Raw genomic sequence first — 25901 nt, 5'->3', positions numbered from 1 at the left:
GGTGTCCCCCCTCTGTGTGTGTTTGTGTCCCCCCCCCCCCCCCTTCTCCTCCTCCTCCCCCTCCTTCCCCCTTCCCCTTCCCCCGGCGGGCGCCGGCAGAAGTTTGGGAGCGGGCGAGGTGGAGGAGGAGGAGGAGGAGGAGGAGGAGGGTGACACTTGGGGTGAAAGGAGGAGGTGACACATTGGGGTTGGGGGGAGGAGCAGGGGAAGGAGATGACACATTGCACCGGGGAGGGAGGGAGGGGAGAGGGAGGGAGGGAGGGGTGGGGGAGGGAGGGAGGGAGCCTGGTCCCCTCCCCTCCGGGGTTCGCCGGGATGATGATTTCCAGGCCCTTTTTCTCTCGGCCGGGTCCTTCGCCGTGATGCTGTCGGGGAAGTTTTATGACGGGCTCGGAAATGATGCCGCTCTCGGTGATTGATAATTCGTAGTAAAGCCGCTGCCGCAGGTTTTTTTTTTTTTTTTTTTTTCCCTTCCCTTCTCTTCCTCCCTTCCTCCTCCTTCCTTTCATTCGTCTTTGTGGCCCGAGTAGCGCCGGGAAAATTCCGTTTCTTCTGCAACTTGTTATTCGCAAGTCCCTCCTGCCCCCCTCGCCCTGGGGCTGCCCTTCCTGCACAGGTACAAAGCTCAGTGCAAGGACGCCTCTGGGATTTCACACTTCTGCTCTGGCACGGCCGCTGCTGGGATTACAGATGTCTACTTTTTTTTTTTTTAATTTTATTTTTTTCCCTCCCTCCTGCGTTTGCGTCTGTGTAGGTGGAGCGGGGCTGTATGTGGGACTCTGCCATTTGGTACAGTCCTCTTGTGCATGCTCCTTTCTTCACTTGCCTTTCAGTGGTGGTGTTTTCCTTCTTTTTGTGTGTGTGTGTTGTTGTTGTTTTTCTTTCTTTCCCTTTATTATTCCGAGCTTCGTTGTCGGTCGAGCTTTTTCCCCAAACGCATCTGCAGTTCGGTGGGTGCTGGGGTAGGATTGTACACCTGGGCTTTTAGGTGGATTTGCGTTGGGCTAATGCATGGAGCTCCTCATTCAACTTCTTCTCAAGTGTCAGAAAATGAGGCTGAGAGCAGATGTGTTTCAATATGGAGAGACTTCCAAGTTCCTAATTCTTGGGGGTGGAGGAAAGAGTGCCATTGGAGAGTGGCTTTTGTTTTCGATTGGTGAACAAATGTCATCACATTTCGGTCACGTGCCGTAATATTCTTTGTTCAGCTATCAAAGTATGATATCTGCTACACCTGTTCCCACTTTTTAATTGTGAGTAACGGTGATTGCCCGCGAACCTTGGCATTGCGGATAGCAGCACTTCCTCTCCTTTCTCCCCCTCCTACCCTCTGGATGTTTGTTTGGGCCCAAGCGCCGAGCTTGACAATGAACTTTTGTTCACTGGGGAGGCTGCGTGTAGAAAGATCCCACGGGGGGTAATAACGCGCGTGGTGCGAGGAAGGCGAGCGCTGTGGGGCCGAGTGTGGGAGATCCAGGTAGGGGCACGCGCCCAGCAGTGGCAGGGCTCGCGAGGAGCCGGCTCCTCTGGGCTGCTGAAGTTTCCTTAACTAGACCTGCTGGTGCTCCTCGTCATCTTAAGGGACGGGCGCTCCCGCGCACCCAAACACAGAAACGTAGCTTCTTTTCCTCTGAGCTGTAGATTCTCGGATATCATAAATAAAAAGGGTTTGGGCTGTCTGTTTACCTTTTTTTTTTTTTTTCCCTTCCTCACTGTGCTTGCTTGTAACAATGAAGACACCTGAGTAGTTTCAGTTTTGTCATTCAGTTTCCTCTGGCTTTCCCTTGCTTGCCCGGAGCTAGCTGGTGAGGCTGGGTATGCTGCAGAGCAGGGAGATGTTTAAATTTGATGGAGAGCGCCTTGTTGTCAGGCTTAATCTGTGAGGGAAATAACGTGCTTTTCAAAGCCTTGGAGAGACAGAAGTCTAAAATTCATGACTTCTACACATGTAAACATGTAATGCCCAAACTTTCGTGTTAAGCTTGTTAATGGCTGCGTGTAACATAACTTTATAGTTTGTATCTAAATACTGACATTAAATTACCACTAAGAACAGGAAGCTAAAAGAAAGAAACAAGCGAAAAATATGCACCAGCACCCATATTAGTTGGAGGGGTTAACCACCAGACTTAAGCAAAAAGATCCACAGGGTTTGGGAATTTTATTTGTACCAGGGCATGTTTCGTGGCAGCTGAATGAAGCTGTTCCTTCGAGGGGGGGATTTTTTAATTATTATTATTTTTCTTTTAAATAAGGAATTCTGTTGCTTAGTAAGTGAACCTTTAAATCTCTATTTAAGAAAAAAAAAATAGACGGTGCTTCTGCGTGGTTTTTAAACCTTCCAGCCTTACTGTAGCAGAGAAATCAGATTATCGTCTGGTAGTTATTATCATCCAGAAGTTTGCGCTGGTACAGAGGGAGCATTAAGTAACCTCGCTGCCCATTGATTTCGTGTTGCGTAGTAGCGCGTATAGAATATCACTTCAAGGTCTTACGGGGCCAGTTGTGCACTCGAAGGTGGGTGCCCGCTCACCGGGGGCTCGCTGGCCATCACCTGCGCCGTGCCCTGGCTGTAGCTGAAGGGACCCGGGCGGCGAGAAGCTTGGCGTGGAGCCCACCGCGGGTTGCAGTGGTTTCCAGTTAACTAACGCGGCTGCTGTGGTGTGTGTAGCTCGGATCGTTGTGTTAGGGAATACTTTGTGATTATATTACTGTTATTCTTGTTCAGATTTCTATCCAAAAGCTTTTCGTCTTTGCTCTTTTTGTGCGTCCCGAACTGGAGTTGTTGTGAGGTGGGAGAAGGCATTTGGTGGTGGTGGGGCTTGCTTTTCTTCCTCTAGGGAATGAAAACAGAAAACTTCCCTTCAAGGAACTTGGAGGAAGAAGTAGGAAACTGCATTTTTGGTAGTTCAGAGAAAAATACTTGTGTGTTTTGTGGCTGGATAGTAAGATCTCTGCCTTCAGTTTAGGTTTTGTAAAGATCTCTTTACTCTAGGCCGTTCAGCTTCAGCTGTGTTTCAAGTATTGGTCCTAAATAGTTCCTGCTCCAACTTTACTTCTGTTTTGAGAGATGAGGTTTTGTGTGTGTGTGTGTGTCTGTTAAACTTTACCGGGGAAATTCTAATTTAAAAAAATGCTTGGACGAGATCTGTACAACCAAGAACATTTTTAGGCATCTTTTTTTCTTCTGGGAAAATAAAATGTGTTGTAGTGGCTCCTTCGAAAGCTGTGAAATTCCGAGTGCCGTTGGAAAGCTGTAATAGTGAGCCCGGCTATCCCTTAGGTTGCTCGCGCAGCTTGTTTATAATGGTGATAATAATTGCGCATGAACGCGTTGTAGCTTTCCAGTTCCCTAATATTTATTCTTAGGGCCATGGAGGAGCTTATTCAGCGAAGTGGATTGATACCGTTGGAGCTTGTTTATAAGGGAGATTTCTCTTTCCTCTCAACACCCGTCTGTGAGAACCTTGAAGGGCCGTCTTGGTCCGTGCGGGATGGGCATCTTGTGCGCTACCAGAAACTCAAGACGGATGTCACGTGAGAAACATATGTTGGTGACTTAGCCTTTTTACTCTTGTTTTGGTTTTGTTGCTTCTTGGCTTTGATTGTTTCAAATCTTCCAGAAAGACCTTCGCAGAGCGATGGGGCTTTGATTTTTGGAGGGGCGTTGCGTGGCGATGCGAGCCGCTAGGCAGCCTGCCCTTTAGGAGAGGCTCCTTGTGCGGAAGGGGCAGCGCTGAAAACCTATTATTAAGCTTCTAATAGCATTTCTTTACTGTCCCCTTCACCCTTTATGCTCACAACTGTGCAGTCGCATGCGTGGCTGTATGCTAGAAGTGTGAGGCTCCACAAAGGCCTGGCTCCTGCATGTTCGTGAATTGCCCTTGTTCAATTACTCTGTGCCAGAAAGCAGCTCACATCCTGTTTCTGATGCATTTTAACTGCACAAAGGTTATCTAGGAACGTGCCGCATGCTGGAAAGGTAGGGCAGCGCACAGAAGGGGCTTGAGGTGTCTGCTGGGCGTGAGGGGTAGGATATTTGCTACTGTACCCTGTAAATAGAGGGTGAACTGAAGGATAGTTTTTATAGGTATCCAGCATTAATATTTCATGTTCAGTACAGCACAAAGCCGGTATCTGGCTTGTGCTGATGGTGGAGATATGCATTATGCAGGCAAAAAAGAAGTTTATTTACAGTTGGGGGGGAAACTTTGTGTTTTCTTTTTTTTTATTACAAATATAGTCTCATTTCAAAAGAGGAAAAATAATACGCAAACCCCGTGTGTTTCTAAGTTCTAAATAATTTATGGCTCCCGCACCTTACCAAGTTCCTTATTATTAACATTGGCAAGGTATGATTTTAACTTGTTTGACTTTGCCTTTATTACGTTAAAACCTCACGAAAGCAAAGCGGCAAGCGTAGATATAGGATGGCTTTAAAAAGTACAAAAATCAAGAGCTTTTAAAAATGTATTTAGTGCTGAGGAAAGGTGCGCTCACGTAACAATCAGACTTTACAATTAGAATCACCTGCCTTTTGAGTAATTTTTAAATCTGTAGGAAGTTCAGAAAGATCCCTTCCTTTGGGCCGAAAGGAGCGCTATGGCTGCTCCCCTAACAAAGCCTCAACTTTGCCACGGAGCCTTTTGTTTTAATACTTTGATCATCCCAGGCTTTTGAAGAAAGAACGCGCTACTTGGTATAGGTTTCTCTGCAGCATTTATTTTATACTTTGCTGTTTACGTCTTTAATGTCTCCATAGGAATTATCAAGTACCCTGTGCCTTAAAAGCTCTGTGCGTGCCGAGGTGGTTTGACCTATTGAACATTCATTCCTTCTTACCCGAGGTGTCTCGTTCGTTGTCACTGCACACACTCGCTCTCTGACTAGAGATTTTATGCCTGAAATACGCTGCAGGAAAACCCCAGGCCCCCACCAGAAGGCGAGCAGCCCCCCAGCCTGCCGCCTGTTGTTACCAGCGGGGATGTGTTTACGTACGGTACGTAAGGAGCGAGGCTCTGCTGAACGCGAGCTGTCTCGCGGGCCGTGGTCGCGCTGCTTCCACGCGACTTTAATGTCTGCTTTCTTAAAAGGTGTGCTTTCCGGATCCTGCCCTTCCACCTGGCAGTACCGTGCTCCTAGGACAAAAGGGAGTGTTACCAAGTTGGCTTGCTGCAGAAATTGTGTTGTTTACCTCTTAAAATGAGGGACTCTGCCGTTGCATGTCTAATTAGAGAGATGTTTGGGAAGCGTGGCCGGTGCATTTTGCTGAACGGCAGTACAGATACGCGAGCGGTTAAAGCAGATGAGGGGAGATCTGAGCCCGTGTCTCTAAGATGGCCTGCGCTCGGACTCTGTCTTCAGGCCCGCGAAAGGAGGACTCATGCATAGCAGGAGAGCTCCGGCTCGGTTCGGTTTCCGTGCTCCTGCCTGCGAAATGCAAGCTGTCAGTACTTGAAAGGGAGAGGGAGCATCGATTCCTTCCCCTCCAGCCCTGCCGATCCAGGCGTCGTTAACCGTGCGTATCCCGAAGGCAGCGTGGTCGCAAACAGTTAATTGGGGAGATCGAGTGCTATCCTATTGAAGCTTCAAATTGTTTTAACAAAACTTCTGAGTAATTGCAATAATTATTTTCTGATAAGCTGGCTGATAGTAACTATGGCAACAGCTGTCTTTGGCCTATGGACAGTATTGCTGTATTGACAAAACCTTTAGATGCTTCTGAGGCCTTTTGCCTGCGCAGGGAAACGCGCGAGGACGTCTTTCAGGTGGCCGGGGCGTCCCTGCTCGTCCTCCCGGCACGACGGGACGCTGCCGTTCTCCGGGTTTGCAGCCTCCGTCCTTTTTCCTCCGCGGGTGTTTGCGGGAGCTGCGTTCCTGCTTGCTAGCCGGAAAATGCTGCCAAAGCTGTGCTGTTCTACAAAGCCTAGTGAAACGTGCGAGGGGCTGGATGGAATTAGCTGTGCATATCATTGGTTTTTAACGATAATAAAAATCCAGGGCTCGGGAGGAAAAGGAGGAAAACAACAACAAGGAAGACTTGTTCATTTTGATCACTGGTTGTTTCCTTCCTCGATTAAAGCCTTCTTAGAACAGACTGGTAGGGGGAGCTGCCCTTCCCTTTGCTGAAGTACAGCGTATTCTTCTCTGAGGCCTACGCTGAGATACAGCTATTTAATTTTCAGCTAAGCTCTGCTTGTTTTTGGAAGAGAGGCAAGCTCGTGCTTCAGTATGTTGTAGAAATGGAGGAAGGGAGCAATTGCTTTCCAGCTGACTAAATTCTGGGCAGGGACAACGTGCCCCTCACCAAACATACTTTTCCTATTGATATTCTGAAGAGCACTCTTTGAAAACAGGCACTAATGCTAATAAACGTAGCAGTCCTGGGGAAAAAACATAATCTGACTGTGCCTAGAGATGCTACAAGCTGCAGTCCGTTCCTCGTGCTCGAGAGTAGCTAAACCGCTGACGGCTGTTGGGGAGTTACTGGTTAGCTGATGCATGTTTGTACTGGCGTGGTTGTTGCCTTAATTCCTTTGGCCTGTGAGAAGCAGCTCTCGACCCGCTTACCTGGCAGCAGCCTCCGAGCGCGGTGCGTGCGTGCTGGCCCGTGGAGGCGTGCAATATGGCCTACATCTGGGCTCATCTTCGGTACGAGCGCGGCTGGTGGGAACTACGGCCCCCAGCGTGCAGTGCTCTGTTGCTGTCGGAGCGGCTTGCCCGGCAAGTGCCGAGCTAATGCATCCTGGGACCTGTAGTTTCCGCAGGCAGAAGTTTGAGGCTGGAGGTGACGGGCGAAGGATGCTGTGGTGCCCTGCAAGCCGTGTTGTCAGCACCGCGTGCGGTTCCTAGCGGGCGGCTGGCCGCTACCGCTGTGCAGCAGCACGCACCTTTGTTTGTGAGTCAAAGTCAGCTTCCAGCAGAGTGTCTTCAGGGAAAAGCAGTTGATGAAGTAAGTCCTCTGTGTGCACGTGTGCTTTTGTACAAAGAGTGTGTAAGTAATTGCACTAATCACTCGTTTTGCCTGTGACTGCAAGTATCCTGCACGGTCTTTGGGAAATTTTGCCTCTTTCAAGGTAACGTTATGGATGGAAATGCGTGGCAGGAGGCGGCTTCCCTTGCTGGAACTACTGGTGCCCCGTTCTTGTGAAGTGCTGCCGGCCGCTGCCCTGGACTTGTGCCACGGGGACAGGGGCTTTGAACATCTCTCTACCTGCTGAGGTCGCCTCGGCCGCGCCATCACTCCGGCTGAAGCGGTGCCGGGGGCGCGGTGGCAGGCTTGGTGACATCGTGCGGTCGCCGTGGAGGCACGGAATCCACGCTCAGGTGGCGGCCGGTGGGACAAGGAGCCCGGTGCGGCCGCATCGTTTCTCCTTGGTGTGCCTCAGCCCTTGCCGTTACACTGGAGCTCGCGTGGAGCCCACGTCGAGGGAAGTGAAGTGTTTCTCGATCAGCGACAGAGGAATAGTAGCTTCCCAAAAGTTCTTTTTCTTTGCTGGTGTGTATCTGTAAGAATAACTTAGTTTCACACAGGTCGTTAGCTTCTGTTCAGTGGGGTTTGCTGAAGTTAAACTGGACATCAGTATGATTGCAAATGTCAGGCCAGTAATGAGTTTAATATTCGCCGTAGTCTCGTGTGCCAAGTCTTGGATACTGCAGTTGTCTTAATTTTTAAGTAAGCAAACATTTAACTTGAACTCTTGATTCCAGTCAATGTATTTGTTCTTGAGTTTGTGTGAAATAATAATAATAATAAAAAAAAGGCTTAGAGTTAAGTGCCAAGTAATATGAAGTGAACCTTTTTTGGTGTTTTTGAAGAGATTAATCAGAGCTCCAGTCTTGCAAAAACTTGTGTTTTACTTTCAGCCTTGCAGAAGCCAGAGGGAGTATGTGAATGCCTAAAATCAGTGTGTGTATTAGCAGTAGTAAGATCAGGACCTCCAGACTTCTAATATTGGAAAGTAGCGTCTGTGTATTCACCAGAATTAGCTTATATCTAGGTCTGTGTGACAAAACCCTACTTTTAGAAACTGTCACAGAATTCTCCTCAATATAAATTTAGGGTGTGTATTTACTTCATAGTTGTGTTTTTTTTAAAAAGAAAAACATTGACAAAAAGTTGCTCTCTCGCCTTCACCTGTGTACAGATTATAAATACAACAGATATTTAGGTGGTAATAACTTTTTTTTGAGGCAGGGAATGTATTTTGTCAGCACTGATGCCTTGTACACCCTGTACATTGCTGACGCTTCTGTTTAAAACAGATACAAAAAAGTAAATCTGTACAGAGCCTCATCTAAAACCTTGCGCGTTCTGTAACTGTTAATAGTGCTTGTTAGTAGTGATGTAGTTTGCTTTAAGGGTTCCCAGCCCCTACGCAGCCCATGGGGAGCAAATTGCTGAGGGTACACACGGTTAGCTAAATAGTTACTCTTGGTATATTGACGTGATTAGAAAAATTGTCATTGTTGCGGTGCCAGGATGAAATTCCCGTTCGTTGACCAATTGGGCCCACACAACCGGCAGGAGAAGAAACCGAGATAAATCCGTGCATAGCGGAACAGCGATGTATCTTGTCCTTCAAGGACGTTTTACCCTCCGTAGAGAGCCTGTGACGGTGCCCCTTGTAACACTGCTGTAGCAGGGTATTGGAGATAAGGAATGTGGGTAATAGGGATGTACAAAAGGATTCGATGCATAGCTGTAAAGAAAAAGCTCTTCTAAAAGTATCTCTTATCTCCTAAGAGCAAACGTGTCCTGATCTGGGAGGAAATCCTGACCCTGCTGAAGCTGATGGGAAGGCTGCTGTTGAATCAGGAGTACCGTGACTTCATTCTTTTCCCCCCCAAAAAAGGTAGTTTTAAAGGGCTGAAGCACTTGACAAGGCTTGAAGAATCTGGATTCTGTTTCTGACATTGTTGCTGCGCCTTGGATCTCATACCAGTTATTTTGCCTCCCGGGGTCTTTGCTGTTCCTTTAAAAATCGGGTAATATCGAGCTCCTGTAAAGCTTTGTAAGAACATGAAATGTATTTATTCAGGGCTTTTATTTAATTTGCTAACACAACAAAATTTGACATGAGAGTCAGAAATTAGTCCTTGACGTGTCCGAGGAATTGTCTTTCTCTCCTTTCTTGCCAGTAGGACAAAACTGCTCTGAATGAGATGTTCAGACTGAAATTTGCATAACCTGATGTGTGATGGATTTTAAAAATAATAGTAATATAATAATAAAAAACCTAACAAAGCTTTCTCATAGCTTTGTAAAAGGGCTACAATTGCCTGTCCTTATAATGAAGCTTTTTGTTGGTTCAGATCTGACTGGGGCCTCAGATATCTTACTCTTTTGCTGCTGCTTAGTTTGCAGTAACTGTCTCTGATAAGCATCTTTATCGTGTAAATCTCTCTTTGTGTGTAGTATGAACTTGCTGTGTTAAGGATGCTCGTCAGTGACCCGGCAAGGAAGTGGCTACCTGTGTTGCCCTTTGCTTCCCTTTCAGAACGTGTTCTGGCCAGGAATAACTTGGGAGGACTGGGAAGGCTTGCACTGTTTCTGAACACTAGGTATCTGTCCTCAAGCCACCTGCAATTCTCCCCTCTTCCGAAGATGAATCCCACTATACCTCGTATTCTGTGTTCTCAGAAAATCCTGCTGAAATCAGTGGATTTGTCACCCTGAGACTTGTTTCAGAATCGGTCTGTTTCCATCGCCTGCCTGCGTTTTGGTATATTTCACCAGCTCTATTTCCCTGTGAATTTCGTGCTCTTAAGTAAACAAGGAAATCTCCTCCCTTCACATAACTCTTGTCAGTTCCCATCCCTGTATGGCAATTTTTTCTGGGCTTAAAGCTCACAGCGCGTTCTCCTACCTGACTTCTTGCAAGAATGATACTTGGATGCCTGGCTGTTGATGCAGAACTCTAATAGATCATGCAGTGTTTAATTTAATCAAACATCCTTTCCTGTGATGATGAGCTGCAGCTTTTGCAGACAGTCAAAATGTGATGTCGTTGGCCTGTTGCTCTTAAATGCATGCTCTGGGTTGTTCCTGACTGGAATAACACCATGTCCTCAGTTGATTAGTTCAGCATAGGTCTGTGACGGTGTTAATACAAGTACCTGGCTTGTTGGTTTGTGCAGCCGTTGCCACAAAATTGCATGAGTGAGAAGATTGATCTCAGATTTGTGCCTCCCTGGTGTGAGACAAACGGGTATTCCTCAGAACCTGGGACCTTCTTCCTCGTTTCCCTTTTCTAACTTAATTTGTCCTTCTCTGCCTGCTGTTGTTTTTGTCCAAGACTACTGTTTTTTGTATGCCAGATAAAATTGTGATACAATGGATGATTGCAACCATGTTCACATAAGCTGACTTACTCTAAAGCTGTTGAAAAAATTTAGTAAGGAAGGGAACAAGCATCTGTTCAATCGCTGCTTGTTGTGTGTAGAAAGTGTTACATACGAGGCATCTCTCTATTTTCTCTAAGGTGTATCAAACTCTTGTGGCTTCCTCTGGAATTCTTGCATAATATGGGAAAGGTGATTAAATACTGTCCATGGAACGTTTTCCCTTCATTTTGCACATGGGATACATTTTAAGCCTTCGGCTATGAAACCTCCCTTGTGTTATGGTTAGGTTTGGTTTTCTGTGTTGCTTTCTGTGTTGTAATCTGTGGTAATCCAGTAGACTGTAAGGCTGGCGTGGTCTTCTTGGGGTCTGAAGTTGTGTTAGAAGGGGCTTGACATCATGCAATAAACTTTGTGGTCCTCATGGCTTTTTTCCCCCCTTCTGGTGTGTAATGACAGGAGTCTAAATAGACAGAAGCTGGGATTTTCCCCAGTGGGATTTAACAAACAGAAAGCTGTCCTTGGAACAGCAGGAGGAGGAGCATGTAAGGATGGTGTAGTGAAAGGAGCAGGTGAGAGTTTCTGCGTGTGTGCGGAGACACATGCGTTTAAACACCTTTTCTAGCACAGCCATAGGACCATCAAAAATGTGGGCATTAGCTTTTATAGACCAGAATTTGTTTAAAGAGTAACTTTGCACAGAAGTTGCAGTAAAGATGGTCACTGTGCTGACAGCACAGTAGTGCTGTGATCGCAAACGTATCATTGCAAGTGTCGGTCTTAAAATCCTACAGCCTTGCTGCTGCTGTGTTCCCTCGGGGTGACTGCTGCTCTGGCAAGCCCTCTCGCTGCGTGGTGGCCGTCCCCGTCTCCTTGGACAGCGGGGCTCTTGTCTGCCTGGAACCAGCAGGACCCAGGAGAGCAGGTGAACGACGTGATGTGAGGGGGCCTGAAAGAGGAGTGTCCCTTACCAGTGTGTCACTGCCTTCTCCCCTGGGTGAAACCCCTGGGATAGGTCCTGGCTCCTTGGGAATAAAGGGGTGACTGACTGCTAGGAGCAGCCTCCTTCACACGGCTGATCCGTTTGTTTAGGAAGTGGAATCACACCATGCTCCGTGCTACTTTCACTCTCCATCAACGTTATGATTTACCTATAAAACTGAATACAACTACATTTCAGTGTCCCTGTTCTAAGGAAGCAATCAGTTAAATACCCGTGGCAGTCAGCGTGAGTAATTGCAAAGCAGTGTTTTGGACACTTTGTTTTTCATGTAGCAGAAGTCTACTTTCATTGTACAGGAGTCTTGCACTCAGCTTTTCTTCCGTTAAACACTAATTGTATACTTAGTGATTCCGTGTTAGATTGGCACGGTGATTCAGGGCTATGTTGATGTGATCTAGCGTGTAAATCTTTTTACTTATATTGAATAATCATGGTTTTGAGAAGAAAGAAAAGAACTTCTAGTAAGTGTATGGTTACTTGAATCCTTCCTTTCAGATTAGTGACTACCATCAGTACTCCCACACCGAGTGTGACTACCTCAGCTACAAATACCATTCTCCAGATGCTACCGTTCTCGTTTGTGTGCTTGTGAGGGGAAGGCTTTTAAGGGGTGAGGAGGGAGAAACACAATAAAAGGGAAAGAGGAGGCAGAATTTGAAGTTGATACCTGTGCCTGTATATTTACAGGGAGCGGTGAGAGTGCCAGCTGACTGGAATGTAGGGGAAGGAAGATGAGAGCACATCAGCATAATAATTTTGGAGTGCTTCCTGTTGATTTGTTAATACTGCATGGAATTTGGCCCAGGCAATCTGCTGTTGTGAATCAGCACAGTTTATTCACTTGAGTATAGGTGTGCCTCTTATTACTTGAGAATCTTCTTCACTTGAAAGATAACAGGTCAGTCTGGTGAGTGTTACGATTCTCATGTCTCTGGCTAGAAACTGAGGAAGAAATACATTCCTCTATTCTGCTTTGTGGTAAGTTTATTGAAGACTTTAACCTAGAAGAGGCCTATGCTCTTGTGTTTAATTCAGTAAGCAGTATGCTTCTTCAAGTCCTGAACGTTCTTACGTTATAAACAAAAACAAGCCTAAAAACAATTTACTGATTAAGTATGGGGGATGTACAAATAAATAGTGTTTGCCCCAAAGGAGCGGAGATTCTTGTAAAACAGGTCATCCAAAATAAATAAGGTACTTTTGGTTTTGGAGTTTGGGATCTATCTTCCTTTAGGTTATCTTGGGTTGAAGGAAAAGTAGGCCTTCGAGTAAGGATAGGAGACCTTTTGATGCATAGGGGAGGTGATGATTAATAGATGAGAATTTAAAATCCTGTGAAGGTGTGGAGTTACATAGGTAAGCACTGATGTACAGAAAGAGTCCAGAGTTAAGTTCTACAGAGCCTGAAAAAATACAGAGGAAAGATGGTGGTGGTGGTTGTTGCTCTTGAATTTTTTTTTGTCCGCCTTTCTGGCTCTCTTGCGTTCTAGTACAATTAGTACATGAAATTGCATATTACCTTGCAAGCATGATTATGTTTCTACAGATGCCGTTACATGGGTGCATATTCTTAATGCACCCAGAGGGTCAGAGTTAAGGTTAGCACTTACATTTACCAGATTGAAACATCTCTGCAATGCGCGTTGTCTCTGATCAGTGGATGAATGCTTCCAATATCTCTGGTGCATAATATCGCCATGTTTCCGTATCATGTCTTATGAGTCTGGTACAAAGGACTTAACGTAGCTAGTTGCATGAAACAGTCCAATGCACAGCAAAAATAACCAGTTTCATCAGTGCTGAAGTCTTAGCCACTTGTTAAAACTGGTCTGTATACAGCTTATGTGAGCAGAATTCTCCAGTTTTCCTGAGTGAGTAGTGTTCAGGGACAGATATCTTACTCGGTTAATTTGGACAAGCCCCTTTTCCAAGTGGAAAATCAGCTGCATCAGCAATACCCAAGTTTCAGTGTTTCTCCTAGATGACTGGGTCCAGTGTTGCTTCCACTAATTCTTCTAGTGCTGCTCGTGAAAATATATTCCAAAGCAAACACGAGGCATTTGGCTTCCTTTTTGTTATATGCTTCAGTGTCTAGTGTAAATAGCTCGCTTAAAGGTGCGGGGCTGTGCTTGGAACTTCACGTGGTTGATGCAGTGACCCTCCGCAGCACTAGGCTCTTGGTCTCCAGTGGGATACTGAGTCATGATCTTCTACACGCCTGTCTCTTCTTCTGAAGTATCTCCAGGTATGACCCCTAATTTCAGGTAAACCATTCTGTTTGTGGTGTCAGCCAGTGTCTTAGGGTATTTCTAGAGCTTAGGAACTTTGGCATATGCTCTTCTAATGTTTCATTAGTTGTTCATATTTTGAGTCACTAGCTCTGCATAAGCCTTGGGTTGGCATTCAGCAGTAATCTGCTTTAGTAGTCTCTTTACTGAAGTGTTTTTATGTTGTGACATCTCAACTCTGTAACTGTGGAGACAGCTTCAAGGCCAAATACAAGGCAACTTCAGTAACTGTCATGTCTCGTTAATTATTCTGTGATGTGAATTCTGTAAAGTAAATTCTTTGCTTTTGCCGACCTCTTGAGTTATAGATAGGGTGTATTGAACCTTCCTGGAATATCTGCTTGTCCTAACATTTTAGTAATTGCTGTACTTCTTCTGTTTGTTAGCAGTTAGGCCCATTGACATCACCATTGCTTAATGAAATAATGTTTCTAAAATAATTTTGTTATATTGCCTTGGCATTAAAGGCCTGAGATCCAAAGGGATTGTGTTAGCTGGGACTGCATTTTTACGGAGAGAAAAGTTTGAATTCTTGTTCTCCATGTTGTCAGAGGAAGCAGTCTGCTTTGTGTGCAAGCATCATAGTAATGTGAAAGCAACGGGAGAGCACACTGGAAAGGTCAGCCTGCATCACTGCTAGGACCAATTGCTTGGGATTGCAGGCAAATGGGCATAAATCTGGAGACATCCATACAGTTGTCTACTTATTCCTCCGTCTCCACACGGCCTGATGTGTGAGAAGAGAAGATTCCTCAAAATCACTGCCTGTATTTTGGAACTTACTGGAATCAACTGGATTTTCCTTTGTAATTGTTGAAGTAGTATCACCTAATCTTGGGCTTAGGAGGAGAGCCAGAAGATGTGTGTTTGTTGTTTTGTATTATGAATGAGATTTGAGAGGTTGCTTGGTACCGCCGGGAGCACTTTTATACCTTTCTTGATACTGGAATTTGGTCGCAGTGAGGGATGGGACACTTCAGAAGAAAAGTTATGCATCCAGGTTATGCATCTGGAAGACAGATCGTGCATCTGTGCTGGGCTTTTACTGGTGGGATGGAGAAGAGAGAAATTTTCTTTCATGGATAATCAGCAGAAGCACTGAAACATGAATACATTCAGTATGAGCACATGCTATGATTAAACCTTCCTTCAGTTCTCCTGGGGATACCAACAAATTCAACCTGAAACGTTCAGCCTGTGACAATATGAAGTGTTAAAACATCTGGTAAATCAGAAGTTCCCAGCTACAAATACGAGTGTCGGTTTCTTTGAATTGTTGGTTTGTAGTGCTGGTTGTTGTCTGTGTAGTTTGTACAAATGATCTTTAGGATGACGAGGGCACTATGCTGCTGGTTCCTCCTCCCACAGCAGGACCAGCTCTGAAGCTGTTACTGGCCTAGGCAGCAACCCTCACTCCCAAAAGAAAACAACGAACGAAAAGTCAAAACAAAACAAAACACCCAACCTGAGCAATTCCGCAAGCAGAAGGTTATTTAAATAGCAAAATCATACTGCCCCCTATGTGAAACCGAAACAGAATGTGGAGCAGCTTGAAATTTTTATCTTGTTGTCTTTTTGTGTGACCTAGGAGATTTTTCATGTAAACTGGATCATGGTCAGCTTTCTTACTAGTGTAGCTGAGCAGTAATTGTATTGAGGCGATATTTGTGTCTTCATGAAACTGATCACAAAGCTTCTGTTTTTTCTTATACGTTTTTTTTTTCCTTGATACTTGCTTGTTCCAGATAAAGATGATAAGCTTATTGGGAACATCCATCTTCATCTGGCTGCCTACAGCAATACTCAAAGGTGGTATATACAGGACACTTGCTTTGTGTTCCAGACCTTTTGTAATTTGGGCTCTAGAAAATGAAACTTCTGTGTCAGGATTCACAGATTGAGACCTGCTTGTTTATCCTGCATGGCTCTCAGTTTGGCTATCTTCAAAAGCTCATCTGTCAGAAGAGGAGGAGGCTGACAGTGATGAGAAAGCAGACATTCACCAAATTGTTTAGGCAGTGCTTTCTAGCAGAATTTGCAGCGCTTTCTAGCATAATTCTGTTCAGTGTTTGTCCTGGGCCTCAGCTTGAGGTCATGCGTTTCCTTCAGCAGGAGTACTTCAGCTAGACTTCTGTGTCAGAAAGGAGAGCATCCAGCACTGCTCCAGGGTCAGGCAGGACCTGGTGGTTCGGCAGATTTCATTTTCTTGGAGAGGAGTCAGGCATTCATCTGCACGCTCTCTTTGAATCCATTGGTTCAGGAGATCTTTCCTCTGGTCAGCTGGGGGAAAGCCAAGTCGTTGCCAGTCTTAAATGGGTCTTGGCAGTTTTTCCAGCGAACATCCACAGCTGATGTTTAGCTCTGCTTTCCAGCTTTCTGGGGCTTCCTCGGTTAAGAGACAACTGCCTGAGTCTCCTTGGGCTGACATCCTGGTTAGTGTGGGGCTGACAGGAGATGTATCAGTAAAATGGGTTATGTAAAAAAGCAAGCAGTCACATCCTTGATATTTTTAATTTTTTGTCTTTTAGTGATGCTTTGTATAATACAACAGGCGTAGAACAGTTTGGTTTCTGCTTCAGAAGTTGCAATTTCTGCTTTCAATGTTACATGTGTGAATTACAGCCTGGCTTATTTACTGAAAGAACCGAGCTCCGAAACAACCCGAGACGTGTGCCGGTATGGTTGCTCGATGTGATTAAATGAAGGAACCAAAATGAAAGGACCAAACGTCCATCTAAGCCAGCATCTTGCCTTTATCAGTGGCCAGCAGCAGCAGCTGACTGAACAGCGTAGGAAATGGGTGAAGCCTGTCAGCTGCTGAAATATTAACAGAGTAAGTTTCTGACAGACACTTGCTTAGCCGCTGCCTGAGATGGAAGCTGCGTTGGGGCTGCTGCCTGTGAATAGCAACTTCAAACTAATTATAGGGGAACTTGGTGCCTTTTTGAACTCGGTTATATTTGTTGCTTCCAGTGCCCCACAGCAGCGAGCTCCCTGCCGTTTTACTCTATTTTCTGTGCGCAGGGTGGGTCGATGTGAGAAAACTAGTTTCGCTTGTTTTACACGAGCTCTCTAGTTGTCATTCCTCTCCATACACTTTGGAGCTCTCCCTTTTGGAGGTGGAGTGGACAGAGCTACGTGCAGCGTGCATCACAGCAGAATGCTCCCTGTTCAGTTTTGTTCTCTTCCTGACATCTTCCTCTGGCTTCTTGCTGCTGGGGGGTGAACTGTTTGCTTGCAACAATCTCAAGATCTTTCTCCCGAGTAGTAATGCCTAGTTGAGACTCCTCGTTGTGTATTTATAGCTAGGGTTATTTTTTCCTGTTACTTTGCTTTTGTCAACGTGGGGACGATAAAATGACAAAGCAGTCATTTGGTAGTATCATATCCCGTGTAACTCTTTGAGGTTTGCTTTCGTTCTAAGTATCTGCAGTAATGGAAATAGCGGTAACGTCTGTAACCTCCTCTTCTGCCAGGTCAGTCATAAACGTGCACAGGCTTAGCCCTGGTCCTTGTTATGATAACTTTCCCGCTCTATGACTGTTCAGCATTTTCTTTGTTTTCAGTCTTTTAATATATTCTTAAGGAGGGGAAGGTGCTATCGAGGCTTTTGCTCTAGGGTGGTGTGAGGCGCACAAATAAGTTCACCTTTCTCTTCTTGATGCAACGTGATGTGTGAACCTTTCCCTACTGCAGGTGTCTGTATTCCAGTGCCCCTTTTCTCTTGCTTCGAGGTTGGATGTCCAAGAGCTTTGTACCATTAAGATTGCAATCTGCTGTATCCTCCAATAAAGGCTTAAAAGAGTATTCTTCAGAGTTGGGATTTTTTTTTTTTTGCATGATAGTTTGATGGTCACTGCTTTGTAAGCTTAGCTTGTGAATTACATCACTTCTGGTGGGTAGTGGCATCCTTGCCTCTCTCTTTCACTTTTCCTCTTTGTGGAAGATGCTGCCTTGTCTTTTTAACTAAGTCTGTCATGTTTTTGTTATGATCAGTCATAAGTTTATTTTCTGAATAACCATCAGGAATCCACTGCTTATTTCTCTTTTTGTCATCAAAGTAGGACTTCCATAGTTTTTATCTGAAACTCTGCTCATATAGCCAAAACTTCTCTATTGCCCAGCATTGCTCTTGGTTAGGGATATTATCGTTGGGTTTAAAGCAGGTTGTCAGGTGAAGGGTAGGTGCTAACTCACATAGATTTAACCCTTGTTTAACTAGAACACTTCAGTTTGATTTAGGGTGTGATTTTTTATATTAACTGGTCAAATTTTTATGAAAGTGGGAATAGAGACTTTTCAGAGAAGAAATATTGCTAGAAGGTAACTTTTGATTTTTTGTTTCTACATGTGAATTCACCTTTCCCTTACTGCTGCAAGAATGGGCTGGGAACAAAATAATTGTACTGACAGAGTAATACCTCTGTTCTTTCCATATCTGAGGAGTAGGAAGAAGGGCTGCGACAGGCACTTCTGTCCACAAGACTTCTTCTTGCCCTTCAGGCTAAACTAATGCTTCGTGCATGAACGTGCAGATGCGACCTCCGCACTGTAACACTTCACCTGCTGTAGGAGAACTGCATTCTGTGTACACGCTGAGCGAAGCTGAAATAGATGTCTTACAGCACTGTGCAAATGTTTAGGTATCTAGGTGGTTTAGCTTATTGTTGGGTGAATCGACCCCCTTTCAACTGCCTTGCTATTTGTGCGTTTGGTAATTTGAATGATAATTTTACGCTATTATATTCAGAGGCTCATAGCAGTTTGTGCTCTTGTGTGGGTGCATACTTGCAATGCTTGGCAAGTTGTGGAAAAAAAATTTTGGTAGGTTAGCATTAATCTGTTGTGGAATTTGAACAGTCTGTAGCGTATGTGCTGTGTGACTGCAGCAGGAAGCTAACAACTGCAAAAAGTTTAATTCATAAAAATTACTGTTCTCTTAGCTACTTGTGTAAGAACTTCAATGCATGTTTTGAGAAAGTTGAACTGATGATTTTAGATGTTCATGAATAGGAAGTCTGAATAATGTTTTTTGTTTTGTAGCACGTGTAATGTAAGCAGCTGACGCTTGCTTGGCTCTCTGTCTCTGCCTCGACAAATGGTTATTTGGTGTGATAGTGAACTTTATTCAGGCGTTTCTAGAAACATACAAAACCAGGAACGACTCCTTGCAGTGTTATAACCCAGGTATTATTATCACCTGTGTGTTTGGAAGATGAAGTGTTCTGAGCGTCTCGACAGAGGCTGTTCTAATGAACCAGTTCAGAAACCAGCCGCACATGGTACTGCTGATCGACGGTCCTTTTGTCTGCTCACTAAAAAAAAAAATCCTAGGCTCTTTAAGGGGAGAAGAAGAAAAAAAAAAAGGTGGTACTTAACATTCTGGCTTCTTCCAAGGCTGGAGCCCATAGTGCGTATGAAAGGATGATATACAAGCCACTTCCCTCACAGAGCCAACGCAAGATATTATGTGCTTGTTAATGCAACTTGAGAAAATAGAAGGGGCTGAAATAATTGAAATTCTTAATGTTTCTCCAATAGATGATTTGAAAATACGCCATTTAGCACAGGTTAAAATGACAATAGGGACTATTATTCACTAGGAGCGACTTCCGAGACATTAATTGCCTCTTGTTTTAGAATTCTTAAAAATGCCATGTTTGTTTTGGGAACTTTAATACCTCCTGCTTGGTACAAGGACGTATGTTTTCTTGCAGCAGAAGGGGCTGAAAAGGGTGTGGAGAGTGATGCCTTCCTGCTTCCCTTCCTTCTAGGGCAGGCGTTTCTTGGAAGACTGGGGACAGAAGTAAACCTTGTAATGTAGTTCAGGTATTTGTGCACACTGGGGGTGGGAAACAGCTGCTCACATGTGGAGATCAGAAGACATGTCTCTAAGGGGGAAGAGAGAACAGGTTTCCCCAAGGTGCGTACGTGAACTTGTTCTCAGTTTGCTGTCTGTTTTGTGTTGCTTGTTGTCTAATTGTGAGCTCCTCAGGACTCTGTTATAAATGTTTTATGTATCAAGTGTGTCAGGGTTTCCCTTGCAATGAGCTAGTAAATCACCATTGTGTTCAATATGTAATTATTTGAAAAGTTGTATGTACTCGGAATGTCTGGGAAATCTTTGATTTTTTTGCTGTTTTCTTTTTTTTTTCTGTGGACTGTTCTCTGGAAGGAACAAACTGTGTGGTTCTAGGTTTTTGTGTGTGCTTTTTGTCTGTGTTTTTGTTTCTTTTTGAGAAAAGAAAAAAGTGCAGTGAAACCATTTTGTGTCTTAGTGTTCTTTAGGTATTGATTTGATTTATCTTGATCATTTTCTTTTAATGCAGTTTGCCCACGTCTGTCTGACCTACAGAATGTTACCTGGTTTTGTTTGGCCTGGCAAAGATGAATTTTGAGACTTTATTTATACCTCAGCTTATGCTGCTGTTTTTCCCCAGTAGTTTTGTGCGAGTCTCACGAGACTCTGTTGAATCAAGTACTTTGCCCAAAATGTTCAGGGTAAAGCTATTAGGAAAATGTCTTTATTTCCATGTTGTTCCATCTTGCCTGGATGAAAAAGTTCACACAATATAGAGACAAAACTTTCCCCCTCAACTTGAGTTTTGCGAAGCTAAAGATAGATTAGGAATCCTAAAAGAGGAAAAATGATGAATTAGAGAAAGTAAAAGGCTAAAGTAGTTGTCAGAATGGGATTAACCTGACGGAGAAATAGAGTTCTCTATAAGAGAACACTTGAGGTACTTGGGCCACCACTTAATTGCACTTTTCCTTTAATAGCTTTGTAGGAAAATAAACAGGAGAGTAAGGAATTGGTGTTGGAGGAGAGAGCAATATGTGGATGTTGAACCAGTGCTGGGCCTGCGTTGTATGTCTTCAGAGAGTGGGGAAATCTGGATGTTCAGAGCCCAGCAGGAAGGAAGCTAGGAGAGGGGATTCCACCCCCCCCTCAGAGGGATGCTACGAAAACAGTAATGCAGCCTGGCAGACGAAGTCCTGTTGCATTCAGAGATCAAACAGCAGCCATCGATGCCTCGGAAGCTGCAGGATAGCTGCTGTAGTAAAGAGGAAAAAACAGGGCCAAACCTTGTGCAGTAAATTGCCATTCCTTTTTTTTTTCTATGTATTTATTTTTAATTTTTATTACAGATACCGTAGCTAAAGGAAGCAGAGCACAAAAAGCTGGTGCTGGAACGATCCGGTAGGGAGATGGGGAGAAGGGGTGGACTCGGGCTCATCTGCAGCAGCGCCGACCGCGGAGCCTACCTGATTTAGGCCTAGTGACAGTTGCGTTGGAGGCCTCGGGAAGGCAGGGAGGGAGCTCAGCGAGCATGTTTTCTCCCCGTGACGTGCTCAGCAGTGTGTACAGCCTGCATGCTAAACGCAAGTGGCTGGATGTGACTTTGCTCCTAACAGTTCTAAGAATGTAATAAAATCCCTTCTCACTCGCGCTTTTATTTTGGGATGGAGGGGGAGAGAAAGGAGCTTTCAGTATTCTGTTCAGGCCGGAGTTGGAAACGAGTGTGTTTTGCCTGCTTCTGTTTACTGTTGTCTTATTTAGACTTGTAAAACATACTGTTCCTTGTTTTCTAAAAGTTGATGTCTTTTAAGTGCTCTATAATAACTTATCAGTACACAAACCTGGGAACTTATAATAACCTAAATGCTTTTTATTTTCCTTATTTAATCTGTACACAGCACATGCTGCATTTATTGTTGGAGTGTCTTAAGGTAGTCTTTTTTTTAAGTGGATCTTTGTGATCTGGAATATCAAAATGATAGCATATGAAATAATGGCTGGTGAAATAAAACAAGGCCCTGAGTTAGAAAGTGTGTCAAATTCAAATGTAGAATGAGAATGTTTTTAGTAAATATTAGCAGGGTGTGCTTAGAACAGGTGTTGTATTTATTCAAGAGTAGAGAAAATAAAACTTTCTGGTAACAGCAGGGAGTCCTAGCTGCCTTTTACAGGGTTCAGAGCACCCAACGGTATCAACAGAAGTCTGATTCATAGCATGAACTGTGTGAAATTAGATTTGCAATATTCTTTATTAAAAAATAAAAATCAGTTCTAGAAGGTGAGAGCGTTACCTTTTTTTATCTTGATCTGTCTTCAGATTTTTAGAACAAGGAACAAACAATTGCTTTTTTGATACTTTTGTCATGCGAACATCTATCTATTCGCTAACAAATCATTTTTATATTGTCTTCTGACAATTACTCAGAAGCCTGTGACATATTAGAGCCAGAGTGATCTGTAGCATAAAGGTAAGACTTTACGTATAGCTTCTCATTTTGAGCTGTCTAGCTTCCTGTTAAAACAAAAGATCTGCAAAAGATAAAATGAGCTCTTGTATTCTTTTAAGTACTTTACAGTATCATTAAATATAGAGCATGAGAATGTACATTAGCAGCTAAATTTCAAGTTTATGCAGCTGTACTATATATATAATATGAAATGGTTTATTTTTAATGCATGTACTGACATGAAGAATTAAATTGAAGAGGTCAGCTTATTGCAAGAACTGTGCCAGACAGCAGGTCTGGACACTCACTTGTTCCAGTACATTGACATGAAAGTTGACCCACAGCAAAAAATTTTACAGGTTGCATGTAAAGTATGTCTAAAATGATTTTTCTCCTTGACCTTTTACACAATCTTTACTAGGAAATACAATAAACAACTAAAGAATTGTTATCTTCTGTGCTCTAATGATACTAAGCAGAAAATGAGGGCAATTCTTATTCTGTATGAACTAACAAGCAGAATGTGTGCGATTCAGCTGCCTGGAGAGCTCAGGTGCCTCTCTTTCCCCAGTCCTCCCGTAGGTCATCCAGGCTCAAAGTGAGGACATGTCTCCGTGACAGGATCATCTCAAACGTAACTTGCCAGCCAAACTTCTGACGAGGTGGGGAAAGTGAAAGATGACTCCTCGAGGACTGCTGTAGTCTAAAATAAAAGGAAAAGCAGCAAAGCGCAGTCTCTTACTCAGTATACGTGCTGTGGGACTCGTGACTGCTGAAGGAAGGAAGGCGATCTCACTTCTGCCCCCATCCCAGTGCTGCTGCTTCAGCATGTGCTGGTGCTCCCCAGGCCCCTCTGTGACTCATTTTGCTTCCTCCGGAGCGTGATGCCCCCGGAGCAGAGCAAAACTGAGGGGGACTAGGCCAGGTTAGCTGTGCGTGGGGGTGGTCAGCTGTAGGATAGCTTCACCCAAAGTGGAGGAGAAACTGAAGGAAGGCCTATAAACTCTAAGCTGAATCAGGATTTACTTAGACTAACAGTACATCAAGAGGTTTAATACTCGAAGAATCAGTTGGCAGGCTGCAGGGGCATGCTGAGAGGAGCTTTACTGAAAGTGCAGTATCTGATTCTGAAACAGTTCTATAAATATGGAAGTATAAGAGATAATCTGTTGCTGTGAGGTGCCCTGCCGTATAATCACTAATCACAATGCATCTGAATTTTGAATGTCTGCTTCTTATTACTTGTGTACCTAGCTTATGTCTGATGTTTGTGGGAAGGTAACATCAGTAGAAGCTCGTGTACCTAATCTCCATAAATCTGCCGCTGAAAATCTTCCTGTTGCTCCTTATGATTCTTACCCTGTGATGCTTTAAACTAAAAATCCTTGTGATAGCAGGGCTTGTCTCTTTTTCCTTCGCTGTAAATGCATGTTAAACTTCTTTGTTCAACGCACTTTTCCATTTCAGTTTGCTGTTTCTTAATTTTAAAATGCCGCGTGTAATTGTGTCTGTTTCCTGTCTGTTGCGTGCAAGTTGCTGTTTGGCAAAATATGTTTAATATACATTTATTCCCTTAACAGATATCCCCTTTAAGTAGTTTCACTATACTTTGTAACCATGGAAATGGTGTACAGATAATATTTATAAGGTAGAAGAAAAACAGGGTGTCTAATGGGACCCCTGCTGTTCTGAAATCTCTTCAGGAGAAAAAAAAAAAAAAGCCCAGACTCTTGGGATTCCATATAAATGTAGTAAGTATTCTCTAAAGCAGAAGGATTTTTCTATAAAATGTGTATTCACTTTAAATAAATTAATTCCAACATTCATGTTGGATAGTCCTTTAAAACTTCATTTTCTTTCACCTTGGTTCTTTAAGTTGTGTAATCCCAAAACTTCACTCTTCATCATAATGCTAGATTTAAGAAAACTTCAGTTGATTTGCAGTCGCTCAGGGCGAACACTGAAACTGAAAGTTTGTTTTTGCTTGCTAGTACTGTTCTTCAGTGCTTGTTTTGAACAGGCACTTTCACTGTTTCTTCTCCAAAGGCTGGATGGCCGGGCAGAACTTTTCCCTCCCTTATCTGCTGAGGGTGTGTGTGATGGGTGAAGGGGATAGTTTGGGGAGAGGATTATTTTGCTTTTGTTTTTTATTCTTCATATTTATTATTCTGCTTTCAACTTTTTTCACTTGTTTGGCATTTCCCCCTGCTGGCAGATTGAGTTAATAACACTTCTTTTCAGATGTGGAAATGGAAGGCCGTAGTTGTCCTTGAATGCCGCTGTTTTGTGGTTGAAACATGGGATATTTTTCTGACGTTTTATTTTTTTTCCTCCGAGGATCTGATAAATAGATAAAATGCAAAGACTAGTTTGTACAGGCAGTGGGTCTGCACATCCACGAAGCTGTCCCCTCAGAAGTGCTATAGCACTTGCAGCAGCAGTCGAGGATGCCTCCAGCTTTGCATTTCCTGTCCGCAGTCCTGCAGCACTACCTGGATCATCTCCTTCTGTGCTCTGGACCTCTTCCCGAAACTCTTAAGACACTTCTGCCTCACTAATGTGTCATTCCCACAAGCCAGCTCTCTCTAAGATGCAGTGGGTTGCTAGAAAAGGAAAAAGTTGGGCACTCAGTCTGAAATTTTTCCTCATACTTAAATGAATAAAACATGAAGTTGGAGATCCCTCCACTCTTAATGGAATTGGAAAAAATAAAATAATACTTTAAATACTGGAGTAGAGTTTTAATTTTTTTCTTTCCGCCTTCTGTTTTTAAAGCAATCACTAGGATTTCCTATTTCTTTAACCCGTTTCAAACACCGTTCTTTCTAGAAAATAGTGTTCTCTTTGCTTTGCAACTCCTTCTCCCACATCTCCTTTTCCCAAAATAGTCCTCTGTTGCTGAAGTATAAAAGGAAGGCAGAAACTTCTCAACCACAGGAATCAGAAATTTATAACACACCGTAAGAACAGTAGATGTTAATGAAATGACTTTTCTAGGCATGTAATTTAAAAACAAAACAAAACCCAGGCAAACAAAGACTCTGAACAACTTCCCTTTTGAATTGTTTTTGAATGCTGAAACAAAACAATGGGCTTGTACAGCTAGGAGGACAACTCCGTCTGTTTTCTGTTTACCTTCCATCTTTTTCCCCCCAGGTGTATGTATACTTGGTAGCTGTTAGGAAAATAAATAAATATAAGAACAGTTCTAAGACTTCAGGAAAATCTGTTAACTTGTTTAAGTGTAAAAGCAGTTTAATTGATGAATTTTAAAACAAACCTTTTTCTACCAACTTTATGGAACATTGCAGAATGCAGCAAAAAAATTGTTGAACCGTCACCACACTCAACCTTCCACTGATGTGTATCTTAGCACCATGTAAATCTTTTAATTTTTGGAAAAAAAAAAAAACAACTCCCATCTACCAGCTTCAAATATGAAAACTTTGCTCTTGCACTGCTAATAAAGCATAAACTTAGTCTTCATTAGGACCAGGGTTTCCTTATGGTGTTTGTAGGGATAAACAGCACAACAAAGCTTACCAGTGTGCAAGTTCAGGTCATCCTACCTTTCACGTGAGCAGTAATTTAGCCATGCTGCATAGGTGGCTTTGTGTTTATCTAAAACTGGTGAATGGTAATTCACTGAGCAGAGTGAGGCTTGATGTGCTTGTTAGTTTTTCTCTGTCTGCAGTACAATAGCTGTTGAATACAACAATGCTGTAAAATATCCCCTTATGGGGTTCTGGGCACAAAACCCAGAATTGTAGTGGTGATAATTTTATGAATGTTAGAAAGGGTTATATGGGAAATATATGGAGTCCTCGGTACTCAGTAAGAAGGAACTTCTGCCAGGCTTGCCAACAGTCACAGGTCAGGCAGACTTTCTATAACTTTCTGGTTTACTTTTTAATAAAAGTTACTGTGAATGCCTTGTTTATCATATGAAAGGAAATAAAAAAAAAAGATTTTTTTTTTAAATGGTGGCATCTTAGCCTTTTCCTCTAACAGGGCCGAAG

General features: G+C 43.6%; 1 protein-coding gene and 1 long non-coding RNA gene across 10 annotated transcripts in view; one reads left to right on the top strand and one right to left on the bottom strand.

The window, feature by feature from the left end:
- Positions 1-25901, top strand: part of PHF21A (PHD finger protein 21A) — a 138545-nt gene that overhangs the window by 662 nt on the left and 111982 nt on the right. For 4 of the 9 annotated variants that reach the window (XM_013192844.3, XM_013192884.3, XM_013192880.3 and 1 more), the window contains exon 1: positions 287-446. The exons of 1 other annotated variant lie outside the window; for it this stretch is intronic. The gene's annotated coding sequence lies outside the window, so the exon portion shown is untranslated. Of the gene's footprint in view, positions 1-285; positions 447-591; positions 617-5919; positions 7499-25901 lie in introns of those variants that run through there. 4 more of the 9 variants (XM_066997838.1, XM_013192860.3, XM_048065328.2 and 1 more) reach the window with 4 other exon arrangements.
- Positions 4705-6703, bottom strand: LOC136790919 (uncharacterized). The gene is made up of 2 exons (XR_010831787.1): positions 6571-6703; positions 4705-5926 (listed from the first exon to the last, which is right to left on the bottom strand). It is a non-coding gene; the product is annotated as an uncharacterized lncRNA (long non-coding RNA).

This window comes from Anser cygnoides, chromosome 5 (genome assembly GCF_040182565.1).
Source record: "Anser cygnoides isolate HZ-2024a breed goose chromosome 5, Taihu_goose_T2T_genome, whole genome shotgun sequence".
NCBI lineage: Eukaryota > Metazoa > Chordata > Aves > Anseriformes > Anatidae > Anser > Anser cygnoides.
This window is presented reverse-complemented; position numbering and strand designations above follow the sequence as displayed.